General features: G+C 44.3%; 1 protein-coding gene across 2 annotated transcripts in view; it reads right to left on the bottom strand.

Annotated features, from left to right (window-relative positions):
- Positions 1-20,236, bottom strand: part of TRAPPC10 (trafficking protein particle complex subunit 10) — a 2,525,275-nt gene that overhangs the window by 1,343,488 nt on the left and 1,161,551 nt on the right. The window lies entirely within an intron of this gene.

Below are 20,236 nucleotides of genomic sequence, written 5' to 3'. Positions count from 1 at the left end.
TTTCCCTTCCTGCTCGCATCTGGGGAGTGTCTCTTTTACTTTGGGTCCAAGAAGTGAGGAACCATCAAAAGGGACACTGACAAAGGTAGATGTAAAAGGTTCTGCAAAATGACACAAGCGCATCCAGGAGTTACTCCTTAGGGAAACTCCTGAACCCACTGCCCTACTCGCTCCATCCACTGCATAAGAGATCAGTCTCATGGAGGAGTTCACTACGGAGTTTAAGGTGGACAGCTGAGAGGATACATTATCTGAGACCCCTGCAGCTAGTTTATCTTGATGAGTATCTCCTAACTCTTTCAGGAGATCTCTCTGAAGTCTAAAAGTGCAACAGGTAATTCAGCGATCTAAAGGCAAAAGTCGCTGATGAAAAAGTACACTTCCCATATTTGTCCATCGTTCGAGACTTCTTGTTCGGTGGGTGAACAGATGAGGACATTTCGGAAAGTTTCTTCTTAGTGGCTGCTGCCACAACCATAGCATCTACAGGGATGCATTTTTTGAGAAATTCCTTGTCTGTTGGAGCTGTAATGAAATTATTTGGCCTCCAAAGGACCGGTTCCATTGCGTCTGGTGACTCCCACGCCTTTTGACTAACTAGTTCCATGAGTTTTTCGAAAGGCGGAGACACCCAGGTGGCTAAAGGTTGAGATCCAAAGGCCTTTAGGTACAATGACTCCTCATCAGAAGGGTTGATGGGTTTCTAGCCACCTCTCTTTAAGGATTTCTAGGATATCTGCAAAGGAGATATCCTCAGAGGGTGACTGTGCGGACCCTTCTGACTCCTTGAGGTCAGTGTCAGAGGTGACTGACTCATATGGGGAGTCCAGGTGCTTTCTCTTGCAGTCTCTCTTCTGGGGAGCTTCCTCAGAAGGGTATTCTGGAGAGGTCTCAGAAGAATGAAGTTCATCCGATGGGACACCCTGAGGCCCAGAATCTCTGCTGTCTTGCGGCTGGGGAGATGCAGAGACAGAAGCCAGTGCTTGAGGGGGAAGAACTTCAGAACCTTTGTGTAGAGCTGTATGGGAAGACAGCACACTCCTCATCAGCTCAAAAGCCCCTCCCCTCCTAATCTGAGGACAGCTCTGGTTCGGAGGAAGCAGAGGAAACCCCCTGAGTCAAGGGGGCCAGCTCCGAAACTGATGTAGGATCCAAGCTCACCCGCGCTGAGGCCCAGGGAGGCAAGCTCGGAACTGAAAAGTCTTGGGTCTGAGTGTCCCCTCCGGACCTGCCCGGAGAGTTTAGTCTCCCAAACATCTCGGACGGCATCGAGGATGATGGAGCAAACAACAGGTCCGAAATGCCCATGGTGGGTCTCTGCAACGAAGTATCTACTACAACAGGTTCCGGCCATTCTGGCTCCGATGTTCTAGATTGGCTCAGACGAGGAATCGATGTGGATGAAAAGGTCTTCGCTGGCTCTGAAACCGACTGGGTTGGAGCCGACAGAAGTTTTGCCAGTGCCGTCGTCTTCAGCAGTCTACGCGCCACCCTGTCCACATTGCCATATGATAGGCTTCTGGAGGACCTAGAGGAAAGGTTTGGTGAGCGAGATCTCTGTAAAATGGGCGTTCGCACAGTAGGGGAGACCGTTAACAATTCAGGCGACCGGCTCCGAATCTGAGTCTCTCTCGGCTCCGAACTCTGTGGCGCCGAGGATGTTGATTTGTCTGATCCAGTAGGGTTTGGCTCCGATGCAGCTGTCTTTGCTATCTTCTCTGGTGGTTCCGAGTGCTCAGAAGAAGGAGATCTCTTGGCGGGTTTGTCAGTTTTGGCAGATGGGTACTTGGGCTTACTGGAGGTACTCTGACCTTCTAAGGTTTCAGAAAAAGGGGTCTTTAGAAGTCCTCTTATAATCAATTTGTTTTTCCTATCTAGTAAAACCCTAGAGCTAAATGAATGGCAGAAAGTACAGGACTCTTGTAGTTGGATGGCTCTGTGACAGTATATGCATATACTATGTCCATCGGTTATAGACATTTTCTGGGAGCATTTCTGGCACTTCTTAAAGCCGGACAGCTTTGATTCCTTTTGATCCTTAGACATTATCACACAGTGAATACAACTACTTTTACACTAACTGCAAACTAATACCACACTGTAAATATACTAGTTCAAACAACACTCTAAGATACGGAAATTTGTATATAAATGCACATCACACACTAATATACCAAATCCAAGGATTTCAGAAAAAAAACACAATACACCTTAATGATTTGCAGAGGAAGGGAAATAGCTTTACCCTCTAACTTAAAAGGGCGCTTGGTCCTATAACTTAAATGGGCACAAGCTAAGCTATCTAACAGCTTAGAGGAAGGAAGGAACAACAGTGATTTGCACGCACTTCTAACAAACAGTGCACCCACGGAAAAGTTTAATGAAACCCTAAAACATGGGTTAGAAAGTTCAGGCAGGATAGGAGGAAAAAGGCTTGACGAAAAGAGTGACAGCCAACCACAAACACAATAACGGCTAAATATGTGAAAACAACACGCACACCGACAGAGAAATAACTCACTAAGGAAGCTATATAACTAACTAACTATGTAAGCAAAAAACTTGAATACAGACAATTTTTAGAAAAAAAGTTCAACACTTCGCCACGGCCAAGATGAACAGCCTCCGATCTGTTTAGCGGCAAAAAAGATCTGGGGAACTACACCAGTGCAGGATGGGATAGGGATTTAGCCATGAGCCAAGTGCAAGTTTTCGAGTTGTAGTTTACGGCCGAGTCGCTGTTTGTGTTCATTTATTTATTTATTTTAATTAATTTATTTTTCTTATTTTGCGAACGCATAATAAGAAAAATACATTAATTAAAATGAATAAATAAACCATATGGTGCCGGATGAGGGGGAGGGGTGAGTGCCCTCCCACTTTTATACCTGCAGCGTGACCAGGAGGCTTCAACAACTACAAAAAAAAAATCTTCGTTCCACTACCTTTAAGGAGAAGTACATGCATGTCATACACCGACACTGATGTAAAGACTGCTGGCTCAATGAGTGGCCATGTGGGGGACCTGAATGAAAAGCAGCAGAAGTGCCTGAAACAGGTGAGAGACAGTATTCAATAACTAGGGGGAACGGGGATGTGTACCTACACTGTACATGGATTTGGGGGGTTCTTCCTATACCCTTTCAGTTGCATGAATGATTCAGCTGTTCATTCATAATTATTGAAATGAAATTGGTGTATATGCGTTGGAGAGACTCAGGATTTCCTGCACTTCATTTATATCGCTGTTTTCATCTGATACACTTAACACACTAATGCCTTTCAAGTATAGGTATTTAGCACTGTGGCCATTATTTATCATAGTGCTCAATTATTTTGAAGAATAAGGGGCGACATCAAAAGTAACGGGGGCAAAGACCTCAGGGACAATTTTAAATATTCTTTTAATTAATCAAAAACGTGAATAGAATCAATTTTAAACCAGCATGCTTTTACTGAACAATATGAAGCTTAAAGCTAATATCCGTCACAATTAACTGACAGTAAGCTTCACTGATATACAAAAGAAACAAAAACATTTTGCGAGGGGAAGAGCAAAACAAACAAAATCATGGGCATTGTAGAAACTCAGTTGAACTTTAAAGCTATGCCTTTGCATATTTAAAGCAAAGGGAATAGTTATCTTTGCTGACTTTCTTACCTGTACCCTTTTAATTTTATTCCAGAATTTGAAGCTGGACTGTTTGGCACCCTTACCCTTTGTACTTGTGTGAAATGTTGCCTTCTTAAAATTAATTTGTGCACAATGGCTTACGTGTTGCATATCAAGTTATATACCTAAATCAGGAAGTACTAGGCAAATACACAAAAAAACAAAAAAGCCTACAAAGAAAACATCTTGCAGAATGCAAGAATGGTTGCATGCCTGCATTTAGGAATACTTGAATTTGTCTAGAGAACGGTAAAGGTTTTCTGTTTTGCACTGGATGCATCTGATTTAATACTTGTAGCTTCAGAAGCTTAAGTTGCTGATTTTATTAATTTTAAGTATGTAATTTTGTTTGTCAGTGGAAAGTACAGGAGACTTTTTTTTTTCTATTGCGGGGGTGGGGGGGGCTGGGTTCTAGTATTACAGGCATCTGAGATATTGGTGTTTGGACCATTCATCAGGTTATGGACTTCTTTGTCAGGAAGTTTGTAAAGTGTAACTAAATGAAATAAAGAAATGTCTTTTTTAACTGAGTAAAAATTGTCAGAAACTATTTTTTTGAAGCTGGCTGTCTAGTTAGCTTGAATGAAGCAAGAAGCTATTCAAAAACAAATAATAAACAGGCTAAAGCTTATTGTGCTGTTTTATTAACTGAGCAGGAATATGGATTGTCAACAAAGTATCATATGAAGAATGGAAATATATTGCTTATTAACTAAGGAGAATTACAGATGATTAACAAATAATTATGTTGGTGAGAGAAAGCAAAAATGCTACTTACTATATGTTCAGGAAAATATATTTTGTCCATTTTGTTAGCTTGTTTAAGTCTTTCTGGGTAGTCACTTTCTAGAGGAGACTGTGTGAGAAAATTGTTACAAAGTATTACCTTTGTATGTAATTATATTTGACTATGTTACATTTCCTATGTTTCTTACATACTACTTGCATATATATATATATATATATATATATATATATATATATATATAATCATACCTCTCAACTGTGCAGATTTTTGCAGAATGTCCAGGTTTTTGCCTCATATTTTTGTCCTATTCATCATAAAAAAAGAAGGTATGTCTTACCATAACGTTCCATCTGTATTGTTGATCCTCGTTCAGTCATTATGCATGGATATCGGTTCTGAGCTTGGAACCGAGCCGGCCATTTTCCAAGCTTGCGTCAGCTTCAAATTCTCGAGCTAAACTCTTACCCACAATCCCCCTCTCCCTGTTACTTCAGATTGAGTTTGCAAGTCAAAGAAGGTAGAGGCTACCTCTGGTCAAATAACCTAAGAGAACTGGATGGTGAGATCCACTAGAAACCATAGGAGGGGGAAGGAGGGAGGGTCGTAATGACTGAACGAGGATCAACAGTACAGATGGAACGTTATGGTAAGACATACCTTCTTTATCTGATATTTTTAATCCTCGTTCATTCCTTACGCATGGGACAGAGTCCCCAGCTACCTCTATTCCTGGGAGGCTCTCATGGAAGGACATTCCTGAGCACCATAGAACCGAAAGATGCTCTTCCCCTGGAGGGCAAATCCAATTTGTAATGATTGATGAAGGTATGAGGCATAGCCCAAGTTGCAGCTGCACAGATGTCATGTAAAGAAGCTCTGGCATGGAAGGCAGCAGAAGTTGCCACCAACCTTGTTGAATGAGCTTTCATGGTAGTAGGCAACGAGATATTACATTGTGTATAAATAAAGGTCACACAGTCCTTCAACCATCTAGCTAATGTGACTTTAGCAACAGCAGATCCTAATCTAGGTCCAGAAAAGGCCAAAAATAACTAGTCAGATTTATGAAAGGGTTTAATCCTGTTTAAGTAAAAACGGATTTGCCTGTGTATATCTAGGGTATGTAGGCAATACTCTCCTCTGTTTGAATGACTGGAAAAGAAAACTGGCAATTCAATGGCTTGATTAATGGACATTTCAGAGATCACTTTAGGCAGAAATGACGGATTAGTTCTCAGAGACACTCTATCTCTATGAAAAATCAAGTATGGACTCTTGATACATAAAGCTTGAAGCTCAGAAATACGTCTGGCAGAAGTAATGGCGACCAAAAACAAGGTTTTCCATTATAAATACTTGAGGTCGCAAGAAGAGGTTGGTTCGAAAGGTGACATTGTCAGAGCTTGTATAACTAATGATAAATCCCATGGTTGAATAGGTTCTATAAAAGATGGCTTCAGATGATTCACACCTTTTATGAAGGTCTTGCACAATTTATGGGACATAAGAGAGGAGTCTTGGACACCCTCATGAAATTAGAAATTGCAGCCAAATGAACTCTAATGGTAGAGGCCGATAGACCCGATTAAAACAGGTCGGCCAGATAGTCTAGTATTATCGACACTGGTGCTGAAAAGGGGTCTACTTGTTTATCTTTCAGCCAACAGGTAAATCTTTTCCACTTGCTCAGGTAAGTAATTCTAGTGGAAGACTTATGTGAAGCAATGAGAATATCACGTACTGGTAGGGAAAGATCATTCTGCCTGGCAATTAAGGGATTTGGAGTAGCCAAGCCATGAGCTTCAGGCTGTTCAGGTTGGGATGAATCAGGTTCTGTGGGTGTGAAATCAACTCCGGGGTTGGATGGAGAATCTATGGTCAATCTAGTAGATGAGGCCAAAGGAAGGGGAACCAAATCTGTCGAGGCCAATATGGTGCTATGAGGATCACCTTGCTCTTCAACCGACGGGCTTTCTTCAGAAACTGGGGAATGAGGGGAAAGGGTGGAAATGCATAAAGAAGACCCGAGGGCCAATCGTGGATTAGAGCATCCCTGGGTGACTGTCCCGGAGGGGGAATCAGGGCGAAGTAGTTGCTGCATGTGTAGTTGGTCGGGGATGCAAAGTGGTCGCAGCAAGGATGGCCTCAGCGGTGGAAGATCTCAGCCGCTATCAAGGGATTCAGGGACCACTCGTGAGGTTGAAGAATGCACCTGCTGAGTCTGTCTGCTACCACGTTGGAACTCCCAGGAATGTGCGTTGCTAGAAGAAAACGGTTGGTAGCCATCACCCATTGCCATATCCTCATGGCCTCTCGACAAAGGGGGGTAGGATTTGGTTTCACCTTGCTTGCTGATGTACCAGACCACCGCCATGTTGTCTGATTGAATCGCAATTGCCCCAGATGGCAGTAGGGGATGGAATGCTTGCAACGTCAGAAACACCGCCCTCAGCTCTAGAACATTTATATGCAGATGGGCCTCCAGTTCGGACCAAGTGCCTTGGACTGTCTGTCCCTGACATAGCCCCTCCCATCCCATCAGGGAGGCATCCGTGGTCACTGTGGCCTTGGGTTGCTGGGGGGATAAGGGGCGAGACCATTGTGAGAGACTGTGTGTCATCCACCAATTTAAATCCTGTTTGCACCTGTGGGTTACTCGAATCATGGCTGAAAGAGGATGCTGAAAAGGATACCATTGGGTGAGCAGCAGCCACTGTAGAAGCCTCATGTGAAATCTGGCCAGGGGAACAATGGTGATGGAGGCTGCCATGGAACCCAACAGTTGTAGAACCGAGTGAGCCGTGGATTTTTCCTTTGCAAGGATTGGAATTAGTTGTTGCTTTATCCTTAGAATTCTGTGCTCTAGAATAGCAGCTCTGCAGCTTTTTGTGTCCAAGATAATCCCTATGAATTCTGTCGACTGAGATGGGGTGAAATTGGACTTCTGCCAGTTTATGGTTATGCCTAGCCTTTGAGCAGCGAGGAGAGAGTATGCCAAGGCTTTTTCCAGTAGATGTCTGGTGGGGGCGGAAATGAGCCAGTCGTCTAGGTATGGAAACACCTGGAATCCTTGAAGTCGCAAGTCAGCTGTGACAACTGCCATGTACTTTGTGAACACTCTGGGGGCTGTAGAGAGTCCGAAGGGCAGTACTCTGAACTGGTAGTGACTGGCTCCCGCACGGAAGCGCAAAAATCTTCTTGATGACCTAACCGCCTTTATGTGTTAGTACGCATCTTGAAGATCTATAGAGCACATCCAATCGTCTTTTTCCAACAGCAGGAAGATAGACTGTATTGCGACCATCCGGAAATTTTGTTCTCACAAACTTGTTTAATAAAAGATCTAAAATTGGTCTCCAGTCCCCGGTTTTCTTTGGCACCAAAGATAGTGTCGAGTAGAATCCGGATTTTATCTGGTCTGGAGGGACTATTTGGATGACTCTCTTTCTTAGCAGCTTTTCCATCTCTAGTGCTGTTTCTTCCCTTTGACTGCGTGGAACATCGAGAAGATTTTTTGAAGGGACGGGACAAAGATCGAAGGGGATATGATAAAGTACAGTTTTGTACCTACCATAAATGCAGATGTTCGAAGATCCACATTGCTGCAGTCCTAACACTTGGGGTAGTCCGCTGTCCCAGTCGGACCGAATACCAAAGTATAAGGCTGACGTCGGTCAAGGCGCATTAGTCTGACGTCAGGACGTCAGGGTACAAATGCGCATGACCGACGTCATATCCTCAGTCTTTTCTTGCCCCAGATGTCAGAAGACCCTAAAAAGATAAGGCCAAAACCCAAAAAACACCAAACACCCCTGTAACAAATATATGTACAATATATACAAATTTACAAAAGTACAACCCCACCCACACAACCACCCCTAAACACAGAGGGGAAGGAGGGAGGGTAAATTGGACTGCAGCAATGTGGATCTTCGAACATCTACATTTATGGTAGGTACAAAACTGTACTATGTTCTTCATCCCACATTGCTGCAGTCCTAACACTTGGGTAGAATCCCAAAGCAGAGGTAAGGGAGGCTGGCAAATCATAGGGAAGCAGGAGCTGCCAACATGCCCTGCAAAATAGCCGTGGCAAAACCAGCCCTAGATTTAGAATAGAGAGGAAGATGGTAATGCTTAGAGAAAGTATGCACTGAACTCCAAGTAGCTGCCTCCAAAATATCCTTAGTTGCCACCCCCCTTAGAAATGCTGTTGAAGTGGCAGTAGCCCTAGTGGAATGAGGCCTAATCCCAGCTGGAATCTCCTTGCCATGATGGGAATAACAGAATGCAATGCAAAACCCAATCCACTTAGATATAGTTTGTTTTGACACAGGCTTGCCCTGAGAACTCAAAGCAAAAGAAACAAACAACTGCTGAGACTGCCTAAAATCCCTAGTCCTGCTTAAATAATAACGCAAATGCCTGTGTACATCTAAAGTGTGCAAAATCTTTTCCCCCTATTTTGGGGATCTGCATAAAAAGTAGGCAAATGAATAGTTTGGTTTAAAGCCACACTAGAAACCACCTTAGGCATAAAGGAAGGATTAGTACGTAATGATACCCTATCCTTATGGAAAATCAAAAAAGGCTCAACCGCCATAAGGGCCTGCAATTCAGAAACCCTTCTTGCAGAAGTAATGGCCAACAAAAAGCAGTCTTCCATGACAAGTATTTCAATTCAGCAGTAGCCGAGGCTCAAAAGGTTGTAGAGTAAGTTTCTCCAACACAAAATTGAGGTCCCAAGCAGGAGTAGGAGCTCTACGTGGGGTCTTATATTCTTTGCCCCTCTAAGAAATTGCTTGAACAAAGGATGAGAAAACAATGGTGGGTCACAATCATAGTGAGCTGAAATTGCTGCAGCATGAATCTTAATGGAAGAGAAAGACAAACCTTTGTCCAATAACTCAGTAAGATATTGAAGAGCCACACTTAAATTAGGCTCAGAAACATCCAAATCCTTTGCTGCACTCCAAAATAAAAATCTCTTCCATTTTTCTGCATACACTTTACGTGTACTAGGTCTTCTGGCTTCCATAATCACATTCAAAACTTGTTGAGGAAGTTGAGACCTGCTGTGGTTCAAAACAGAATATGCCAGGCTGTTAGATGAAGAGAGTGAAGCTTGACATTGAGTAGATGACCGTCCCTCTTAGACAAAAGGTGTGGAATCAAAGGTAAAGGCCATGGAGGCTTCCTTACCAGATTCCTCAGTAATGGGTACCAGTGCTGCCGAGGCCAATCTGGAGCTATTAAAATCATCCTTGGCTTGTCTTGTCTGACCTTTAGGAGTACCTTTGGGAGGAGAGGCAGAGGTGGAAAGGCATACACATGAAGATTTTTCCAACTGAAAGAAAGAGCATCCACTTTCCAAGCTGTGTGATGAAACCTTTTCGTGCAAAAGTTTGGCAGCTGGTGGTTTAGTGGAGAAGCGAACAGATCTATGTCTGGAGTTCCCCATGACACTGTCAATTTCCGAAATACATGAAGATCCAGTTTCCACTCGTGGGGATCCATGATTTGCCTGCTTAACACATCTGCTAAGGAGTTCTGTGCTCCTGGCAGAAACCTTGCCTGAAGATTTAGTTGCAAGCTGAGCAGTCTCCCACAAAATCATTGCTTGCCTGCATAGAGGATAAGAATGTGTTCCCCCTTGCTTGTTGATGTACCACATGACAGTTGTGTTGTCTGTTAGAATCAACACCTGCCCTGGAAGAAGTAACTCCTTGAAAGCCATTAATGCAAACTGGACTGCTAACATCTCCTTCATGTTGATATGTAGATGCTGTAGTCTGGCAGGCCACTTGTCTTGTATCCACTTTCCATTCAGATGAGCTCCCCAAGCTATGTCTGAGGCATCTGTCGTTAGAATCTGACTCGCCTCTGGCGGGTCACAGAGAGTCCCTTGTTTAGGTGACATTCCTGAGCCCACCACAAAAATTCCTTTTGAATGCAAGGTATTATTTGAATGACAGTGTCCAAATCCTGGCAGTGCTGTGTCCATACATTTTGAGATACCATTGCAGCTTCCTCATATGCAGTTTGGCATTGGGAAGCACCAGAATACAAGATGCCATGAACCCTAAGGCTTGAAGGACTGTCCTTGCAGTCAGCCCGGACTGAAGAGATAGTTGATGGAAGTAAAGGGAAAGATTCTTTTGTTTGTCCGGGGTTAAAAAGGCCATCTGGGTTGCTGTATTCAGTCTCACACCCAGAAAGCACATGTCTTGAGAGGGTACTAGACTGGACTTTATTTCGTTCACAGAATACCCCAGGCATCTTAGCACTGCTATCACATATTCCAGATGCTGAAGAAGCTCGTCCTTTTCTTGAGCCAGAATCAGGCAGTCGTCCAAGTAAGGATAGATTTGTATTCCCCTTAGCCGGAAGAAAGCTATGACTGGAGCCAGAACTTTTGTAAATACTCTGGGCAGTAGATAAGCCAAAGGGCAATGCAGAGAACTGATAATGGGAATTCCCAGCTCGAAAACGCAGATACTTCCTGCAACTGAGTCTGATAGGCACATGAAGGTAAGCCTCCTTGAGATCTAAAGTTACCATCCAGTGATCTTTGCCCAGCAGCGGTAAAAGCTGTTGTAACGTCAACATTTTGAACTTGGGAATGTCCAGATAAGTGTTGAGGATAGATAAATCTAAGATTGGTCTCCACGTGTTCCCCTTTTTTGGTACTAGGAACAGGCGAGAATAAAATCCTAGGCCCCTTTCTGGCACAGGAACCGGCTGAATGGCCCCTATTTGGAGTAACAGAGAAATTTGCTTGTGAGCCTCTTTTCTTTGTATAGGAGGAATGTCTGGCATGCCTTTGAAAGGAGGCAAGGTATGGAAATAAAACCTGTAACTGTGGTGAATGATATCCAATACCCATCTGTCTTGGGTAATTAAACTCCAATTTTCTTTGAAAAGTGCCAGCCTTCCTCCCAAAGGTGCTGCCAGACGAGAAGGTTCTGGCAGCTGAAAAGGCAGGTCATTGGGTCTGCTTACGAAAGGACTGACCCCTGCCCTCACCAGAAGACTGAGCAGGTGAACTCCCTGTTCTAGGCCTAAAAGTACCTTGAGCTCTTTCCCTACCACGTCTAGACCTACCCCTAGACTGGGAATCATAAGAAGGATATGTCCACCCCTTAGTAGGCCAATTTCTACTAAACTTCGGAGGCTGAACCTGCAAAAAATCTTTAACAGTCTGCATAGACTTAGCCTTGTCCTCCATTTTCTTTAAAACTGCTTCCACAGGCGAACCAAACAACACATCAGATTGTAAAGGAGCATCTAAAATCCTTGTCTTTACATGCTCAGCTAAATTCTGATCCCTCAGCCAGGCGTGCCTGCGAAGAACAGAACCAGTGGCTGCCACCCTCGAAGAGGCCTGTACAGCATCAAAACCACACTGCAAGGAATGCTTCCCCACCTGTTCAGAAACATGAACTAAATCCTGCAACTCTTTACACTCAATACCTTCCGCCAGAGCATCTACCTTTGACTTCAATTGTGAAAGGAGATAATTTTGGTATTTTAACATGTGAAACTGGCAATTCAAAGCCCGCATGGCTAAAGTGGAAGAAGTATACACCTTCTTTCCCCATCTATCCAAAGCCCTTGCCTCTTTATCAGGAGGAACAGGATTTTTAACAACAGAAGCCTTAACGCCTTTAGGGCCCTGAGAAACAGTTTCTGGGTCTGCCCTAGGACTCTTAAAAAGATACTTATGAGCTTCAGGCACCCTATAATACCTATCCGGTTTAACTGGGGCAGGAGGCAAAGGATCAGGGTTCAGGGAAGCCTCTTGCAAAACAACTTCTACCACATCCAGAACAGGAGGTATAGCTAAAGGCCTATGCTGGGGTAGAAACAAAAATTCCCTAAGCCTTTTCCTGGAATCAGAGAAATCTTGACCTTCCCATTTAAAATGCTCCCTCATAGAATGAAGAGTCTCTGAAAAAGAAAAATCCTCAGGAGGAGAAGCCGAAGGAGTAGAATCATCTACATCAGAATCAGAATAAGGAGGAAACTCCTGCAAGTCTTCAGCCGAAGACTCAGAAGCCTCTGAACACTGCTCAAAACTCTCAAGCTCAGGTTCCACCCTAGGCCTCTTATCAGGAGGGGGCATAGAACCTCTAATCATAGTAATCAAATCTTCTGCCATTTTAAGCATATGTTTCTTAGGCAGAGACCCTGAAGAACTAGGGGAGACCCCCACTGAAGTTAACCCTGGCCTGCCTCTCGAAGAAGCCTTGGAAACAGAAGGGGAGGGCCTAATCACCTTAGGAAGGGAGGGGAGAACAGCCACCTGAGAAGCCCCTTCAGCCTGGCCTACCTCCTGAGAGGACACATCTTGTAACAGTAAAGTCTCTCCCTGAGAGTCCAAAGGAACTTCTGGCAGAACCTCCGGCTCCACCGAGCCCTCTAAAGAACCCACGGCCGGGACAGGCGGTTCTTCCAACCTAAACTTTGCTGCTTTGTCCTTGCGCTTTTAGATTTAGCGGCGTCGGTGCATCCGACGGCATGTTATAATTACAACGCTTCCCAAAAACTAACCTGGCACAATCTAATCTTCTCTTTATAGTGCTTTTGTTAAATCTAGCACAAGAGCGACACCCAACAACGTCGTGCTCAGGCCCTAAGCAAGGAATACACAAGGTATGGTAATCCCTATGAGGTATCTGTTTCCCACAAGAAATACAGTTATTCACTTTTTCTGACATCCGGTTAAATACTGAGGCAAGAAAAACCAAAATATTCCCCACGGGTACTTAGCCAACTTTGATTCGGTCTGAAACTCCGACTTCAGAAAATTTCAGAACGCCAACCTGCACTCGCAATACTGCTTCTGCATCGGACCATGCGGCAAAAAAGACTGAGGATATGACGTCGGTCATGCGCATTTGTACCCTGACGTCCTGACGTCAGACTAATGCGCCTTGACCGGCGTCAGCCTTATACTTTGGTATTCGGGCCGACTGGGACAGCGGACTACCCCAAGTGTTAGGACTGCAGCAATGTGGGATGAAGAACATCCTCTGGTTATAATCCTTTGTACCCAGGAATCGGTGGTGATGGTTAGCCAGGCAGAAGGGTACAAGGAGAAACGTCCCCCAACCACCTCCAGAGGAAAGGAGTTGGGCCGCTCTTCAGGAGCGCTGGTAGGATTGACCATGGAAAGAATCCCTGGAACCCTGGTTACGCGGACCCCCTCTGCCCCCAAAAGGAGAGTCTTCCCTGCGAGTTTTCCCCTCTGCCTCTGGGGGAGAACTCTGCTTGTGTGTCACGGAAAGGACCCAGAGATTTCTTGAACCATACCTTCTCACTCTTTTGGTTTCGGGAGAAAGCACGTTGAGGGGAAGAATAATGGACACCTATGGCAGAAACGGTCATACCATCCTGTTCACATCTGGCCAATGTGCTTTTAACTTTGGGCCCAAACAACGAGGAGGCCTCAATGCGGGCATTCAGAAAATAAGACTTAAAGGGTTCCACAAAGTTGCACAAGCACATCCAGGTGTGTTGTCTCAAGACCGCAGTTGAACCCGCTGCTCTAGCTGCTCCTTCTGATGCGTGAGATATCAGTCGCATAGAGGAGTTAGATATAGACTCAATGGTGGCCAGCTGAGAAGCCACTTTGTCACGGACCTCATCAGACATGGCAAAAGCCAAGGTTTCAGAGAGCTCAGAAACCAGATCCCTTTCAAGCCTGGTAAAATATGCCATACAATTCAGGGACATGATAGCAAAGGTCGCTGAAGCAAAGGTGCACTTCCCTATCCTGTCCAGGGCCCGGGACTCTCTGTTAGGTGGATGGACGGTCTGGCTTTCTTCTTCTGCCAGATCCTTTTTTGTTGCGGCCGCCACCACCAAAGCATCCACAGGAAGACCTTTGGACCAATGGGGATCCGAAGCAGGAGGGGATAAGATCTTATCTGGCCTCTGGGGAATAGCTTCACTGGTATCAGGAGCCTTCCAAGCATGCTGCACAATGAGCCGGACAAGTTCATCGGCAGGTAGAGTAACCCAGAGGGTAGGGGGCTGGGCGCGAAAGGCCTGCAGGAACACAGATTCCTCAGAGGTCGGATTAGAGTACTGCCAGTCACCTCTCTGTTTCAGGATTTCGAGGATATCACCAAAGGATACCTCAGAGGGTGACCGAGGGGATCCTTCCCCATCATCAAAATCTGTGTCTTTGGTGAGGGACTCCTCTGTGGAGTCCATGTGCTTCCTCTTACATGAACATTTCTGGTGGACCTCCTCAGCGGGAGAAGCTGGAGGAGACAACAGAAAAGGGGATTCCTGAGGGAATATGTCCTGTGGCCCTTGCACCTGGTGTCTGATAGATGCGACTTGTGAAACCAGTGTACCAGAGGACGGCGGAGGTACAGACAGTCCGGTATCGCCAGCAGCAGCGAAAGCCTTCTCCATCAGTTGGAAGGCTGGTCCACCCGAAGAGGAGTGTATGTCTAAGACAGGGGTCACCCCTCCCCTAATTGCCTCAGCCTGCCGACCCGGAGTCCCTGGATGGCTGTGGAGCAGCAAGCTATGCATATCACAGCTGACATCCTGGGTCGTAGCAAAACTTTCCTGCCATGAAGGCAACTGCGGTTCCTTAGTGAGATCCATAAAGGGAACCGCAGAAGGGGAAGACTGTGCTATATCCATGGACTTCAAAGGCAATGAAGGAGGAGAATAAGAAGGGGTCTTTGGAGATGGGTGATCACCTCCCAAGGAAGGATAATTCCTGAGGGTTGGGATACCTCTGGCCAAGAGTACGTGGTCCACAAGACACAACACATCATGTTCGGAAAGGCTTTTAGTGGACCTCATGGAGACTGAGGGAGAAACGGGCCTGTCCACAGAAGAGGCAGAGTCGGTGCCCAACTCATCTGACTGCACCGAGGACAATGGTGCCAAGAGAGACTGGACTACTGTTGTCTGCACCGAAGACGTCATTGGTGCTGAGGTCACTGTCTGCACCGACACAGGGATCGGTGCCGAAGTGGTTGTCGGTGCCAAAGCTGGAACCGACAAAACTGGAGTCAACAATAAAGGCGCCGGTTCTGAGGAAGATCTCGGAGCCGACTCGATCAAGGTCTGCGTCGACTGGTCGGTGCCAATACAGTGGTAATGGTCTGAACTGAAGAGCCCCTCGGTGCCGATATATAGAAGGCTGCAGGAGAAGAAAGAGCCAAAATCACTAATGGAGCCGGAAGCCTCGGTGCCAAAGGTCTAGGCACCGAAAGCACTGGGGCTGACAGAGAGCTCCAGAACCGAAACTTTAGCCTTTTTAGGTTTTGGTTGGCGGGAGTCCCCAGCTGGGGACGAAGGCAAAGATTTAGCCTTAATAGGAACATCCATTTTCTTATGGGCTCTAGGGGGGGGGTTTGAGACCTCCGACCCAAAAACAGCCTCGGAAAAGGGAGATTTTAGAAGTCCCTTCAGTACCAGCTTGTTTTTCCTTTCCACCAAAGTTCTATTAGAAAAGTTCTCACATTTAGTACAGGGTGGGTCAACAGACAAAAGGGAAGCTCCCAAACAATAAACACACAGAGTGTGTATCAGAAGTAAGCAGTTTGTGTCCACAATCAGAACACCGCTTAAACCCCGGACTACTTTTTTTATCTGCCGTGACAGCAAATTAATTAATAGAAAAGTACCAACAATGGTACAAGAGAGTACCCGAAGGTATGAGAGAAAAAAGAGAAAAAAATTACCAGTGATGGTAAAGAAAGAATACCTCGCGGTAAAAGTAGTAAAGAAAAAGCAGAAAAACCTGAAGAAATTATGAACGCTAGATGCGATAGGGTAAGAGACAATAAAATATGAACTTTTCTGACAGAAAAGTAATCTGTAAAGCAATTAAACAACAATTGACTGTACTTAGCTCAAGAGAAGTAGCTTGACCCGACCGAATGGCAACGCGGCAAACCAAATCTGAGGTAACGGAGAGGGGGGTTGTGGGTAAGAGTTTAGCTCGAGAGATTGAAGCTGATGCGAGCTTGGAAAATGGCCGTCTCGGTTCCGAGCTCGGAACCGATACCCATGCGTAAGGAATGAACGATGATTAACAATATCAGATTGTGTGTTTTTTCTGGCAAATTACTGAGGATTTAAATAACTAAATGTCATCACACTTTTAATTTTCAGCCTTCATTTCCTTCAGAAAATGCATGCTAAGACAAATGCTGTTATTCTAGCAACTTTCTAAGTCTATAAGAGCAATATTTATAATCTGTCCCTGTTTGGGGGCCTTTGACCCCCCCCCCTATTATTTTAGGCTTCGTTCAGATTTCTTGTGCTAAGAGGTTGAGAGGTATGGAGGCATGGTATGTAATGTCCTAGTTGCCGATTGATTTGTTGCATTTTAAGAGGGGACAGGGGTTCTGCATTCCTTAGTGTGCCGTCCTTTGTTTAAGATGTCTAGTTACTATGAACTTGTCTGTTTCTCAGTCATTCTCTATTGCAATATTATCAGTGTACCATTTTTTTCTTTAATGCAACGTAGGCAATTAATTCTTCAAGGGCAGCAAGCACTGAATTTGTAGATGGAACTGTGAAATGTAACGTTCTTTGCCAGTAATAGCATCTTCATTAGTTGCAAATCTCTTTAATGTAGAATTATTCAGATGATGTTTACTTTTGCAGAGATTGTGCTTATAGACTGATACTGTTTGAGGGGCCTTTTATGGTTAAAATGTTCTGAAATGGGCAGGTTTGTCATTATTGGGTCATACATTTTGTTTCATTACTTACTGGAAAAATGTTCAAAACTACAAATTTAACACATTGTAACAACTGTAAATGTTTTCAGTGTGCAACTAGCTGTTTTTTGTTTATGAAATGGCACACTGTGTTGTAGAATGTGAAAGCAGTGTTAGTAGCATAATTGCCTTTGATGCAGAAGGCTGTGGATTCCACTCCCACACCATGTAGATGGAGTGCTGACATGCAGTTATGCAGTGCCTATATGACTGTTAATTACTTGGTGCATTATAAGGGGGAATAGGGGTTCTACACTCCTGAGTATGGCCTTTTGTATGAGATACCTAGTGACTGTGAACTTGTTATAGTCATTTCCTATTGCAATATTACCAACTTAACAATTTTTTAATGTAATATTGGCAATTAATTTTTCAAGGGCAGCAGGCACTGAATTTCTAGATAACACTGATATGTAAAGTTGTTTGCCAGTAGCAACCTCTTTATTAGTTAAAGATTTTTTTAATGTGGAATTCAGATGATTTTACTTCGGCAGAGACTGTGTGTGTGGAGTAATGCTGGTGGATTGCAATGACAGAAGTCTTGAGTGGCCTTTTATTGTTGAAATTTTCTGAAATGGGTAGTGTTTGGTTCATAAATTTTGTTTCATTGCTTATTAAAAGAATGTTTAAAACTACAAATTTAAAACATAGTCTAACAAGTGGTGCTGTATTATACAAGGAAGGAATATAATTCAATACAATCAAGAAAGTGAATTAAAGAATAAATACATGTATGGATGGCCCTAAAAAATGTGTGCAAGGAGTCTGTTTTGAAAACAGCCCAAAGGTAAACTTAATTCTCCACCAACCAGATGCATTTCTATGAATGTGGGTTTTCATGCTGCTTCAATGAATGTGAGTTTCAAGGGCAGACAAGTTTACTGCTCATGCCAAGTCTGTTTTCATTGTGAGACTGTATTGTTTGTTTAGCAAATGGCTATCTGTGTTTGTGCTATTTTATTTCAATATCTGTAATCATTGTAGAAGCAAATAATAGAACATATGCATGGTAACTGGTGAGATAACCAAACAATGGAACACTGGAATGACTGAGAAGGGGGTTGCTGCAGGAGGGGCTGCTCTGGGGTGGTGGTCTATTACCCTTCCTCGAACCCTATTTGACCATGATCTGGCTCTGATATTTCAAGTAAAAAATACATATGCAAAGGTAGCTGCAGTTTAACTACATTACAAGGTATCTTTTTCTTCCTATGCATTTAAATAATTTAAGGAAATGACTGGAGTGGCTTTCCTGGGGAATGACCCAGTGGGTGTGGCTCAAATAGGGGTGTTTCATGAGTGTGGTGTGGGTGGGGCTTAAGGGGTGCCAGAGCACTACTTCGCCTAGGGTGCCATTTCGGCTAAGGCCGGCCTTGGTCAGAACCAATGATCGGTTTTGAAACCAACCTGTAAGAATGAAGGCAAGATAAGACAACATAAAAAGAAGTTATATTCTTACCATAACGTTCCATGTGAATTGTTCATCTCGCCTTTGTTCTTACACACGGGTTCGGAGCCGATCCTCGGCTCCGAGTCGGCCACATCACCAGCTCCGCATCTTCGAGAAAGCTCGAGGCACAGTTCTATCCCATGATCCTCCTGTGCTAACCCTCAGATCTAGTTTGCTAACACCAGAAGAATCCCACTAGTTACTGCGCCCTAAGCGCATAGGAAAACACAACCACACTGTCTGATACTCTGTCATCAATAGAAGAGAAAAGATGCCATCCCTGATGTACACTAGGAAGCTCAAGAATAACAATATCTAGAGAAGACTGAACTCAAATGCAGTCGTACCCATTCTTCCAGAATGCAGGACGGGGGATGGAGGGGAAGAATGTAAGAACAAAGGCGAGATGAACAATTCACATGGAACGTTATGGTAAGAACATAACTTCTTTATGTGAAATTGTTCGATCTCGCCGTTTGTTCTTACACACGGGTAGCGTCCCTAGCTCCTTTACCCTGGGTGGCTCATGGGAGCACATTCCTTAGAACAGTGGAACCAAACGTCGCCCTGTCTCTGGAGTTTTTATCTAATTTGTAGTGAGCGATAAATGTATGTGGTTTCACCCAAGTTGCCGCTGAAATGGTATCTAATGGCAAGCGGCATGGGCTAAAGAAGTAGCAATCGCCCTCGTAGAATGAGCCTTGGGGTTAAAGGGGAGTTGTTGCTTTGATTCTGAATATACGAAATTTATACAGTCCGAGAGCCATTTGGATAAAGTAACTTTTGTTACCGCCTTTCCCTTCCTTTGGTCAGCATATGATACAAATAGTTGGTCTGACTTTCTGTATTCCTTTGTCCTGTCTAAGTAAAATCTCAGCTGCCTGTGGACGTCCAATTTTTGCAGCATGTATTCCAACTTACTGGTGTGATTTTTGAAGAAGGTGGGTAGTTCAATCGATTGATTAATATTCTGGACCAAACAAATCTTTGGAAGGAAGGATGGATTGGTGTGCAATGTTACCCTATCTGGATGAAAAATCATATATGGGGGCCGGACAGACAACGCTTGCAACTCTGAAACCCTTCGGGCGGAAGTGATGGCAACCAGAAAAAGTGTCTTCCACGACAAAAATTTAAGAAGGGTTGTGGCGGCTGGTTCGAATGGGGGCAACATGAGCCATGATAACATCAGGTTAAGATTCCATGGGGCCACTGGATTACGATAGGGGGGACAGAGGTGAAAGGTACCTTTCATAAAGGCTTTGCAAAGTCTGTGGGACATGAGAGAACTATCTCCCTGACCAACATGAATATTAGATATAGCCGCAAGTTGTACCCTTATCGTGGAAGTCGATGCTCCTTCATGAAAAAGTGTCAAAAGAAATTCTAATATCTTGTGTACTGGAGCCCCTGACGGATCTATACCCTGCTGCGAGGCCCAATACGCAAAACGTTTCCATTTGCTGTTGTATAGCTTCCTTGTGGATGGCTTGTGTGAAGATACAATTATGTGTTGTACTGCAGGGGACAGTAAATCTGAACTGGCTAAGATGGGAAGCGGAGCAGCCAAGCTGTCAGTTTGAGGGATTTGAGAGATGTGT

The sequence above is a fragment of the Protopterus annectens genome, chromosome 5.part0, assembly GCF_019279795.1.
Source record: "Protopterus annectens isolate FY-2018-M chromosome 5.part0, PAN1.0, whole genome shotgun sequence".
Lineage (NCBI taxonomy): Eukaryota > Metazoa > Chordata > Ceratodontiformes > Protopteridae > Protopterus > Protopterus annectens.
Note: the sequence above shows the minus strand (reverse complement) of the source record. Positions and strands in the feature narration are given on the sequence as shown.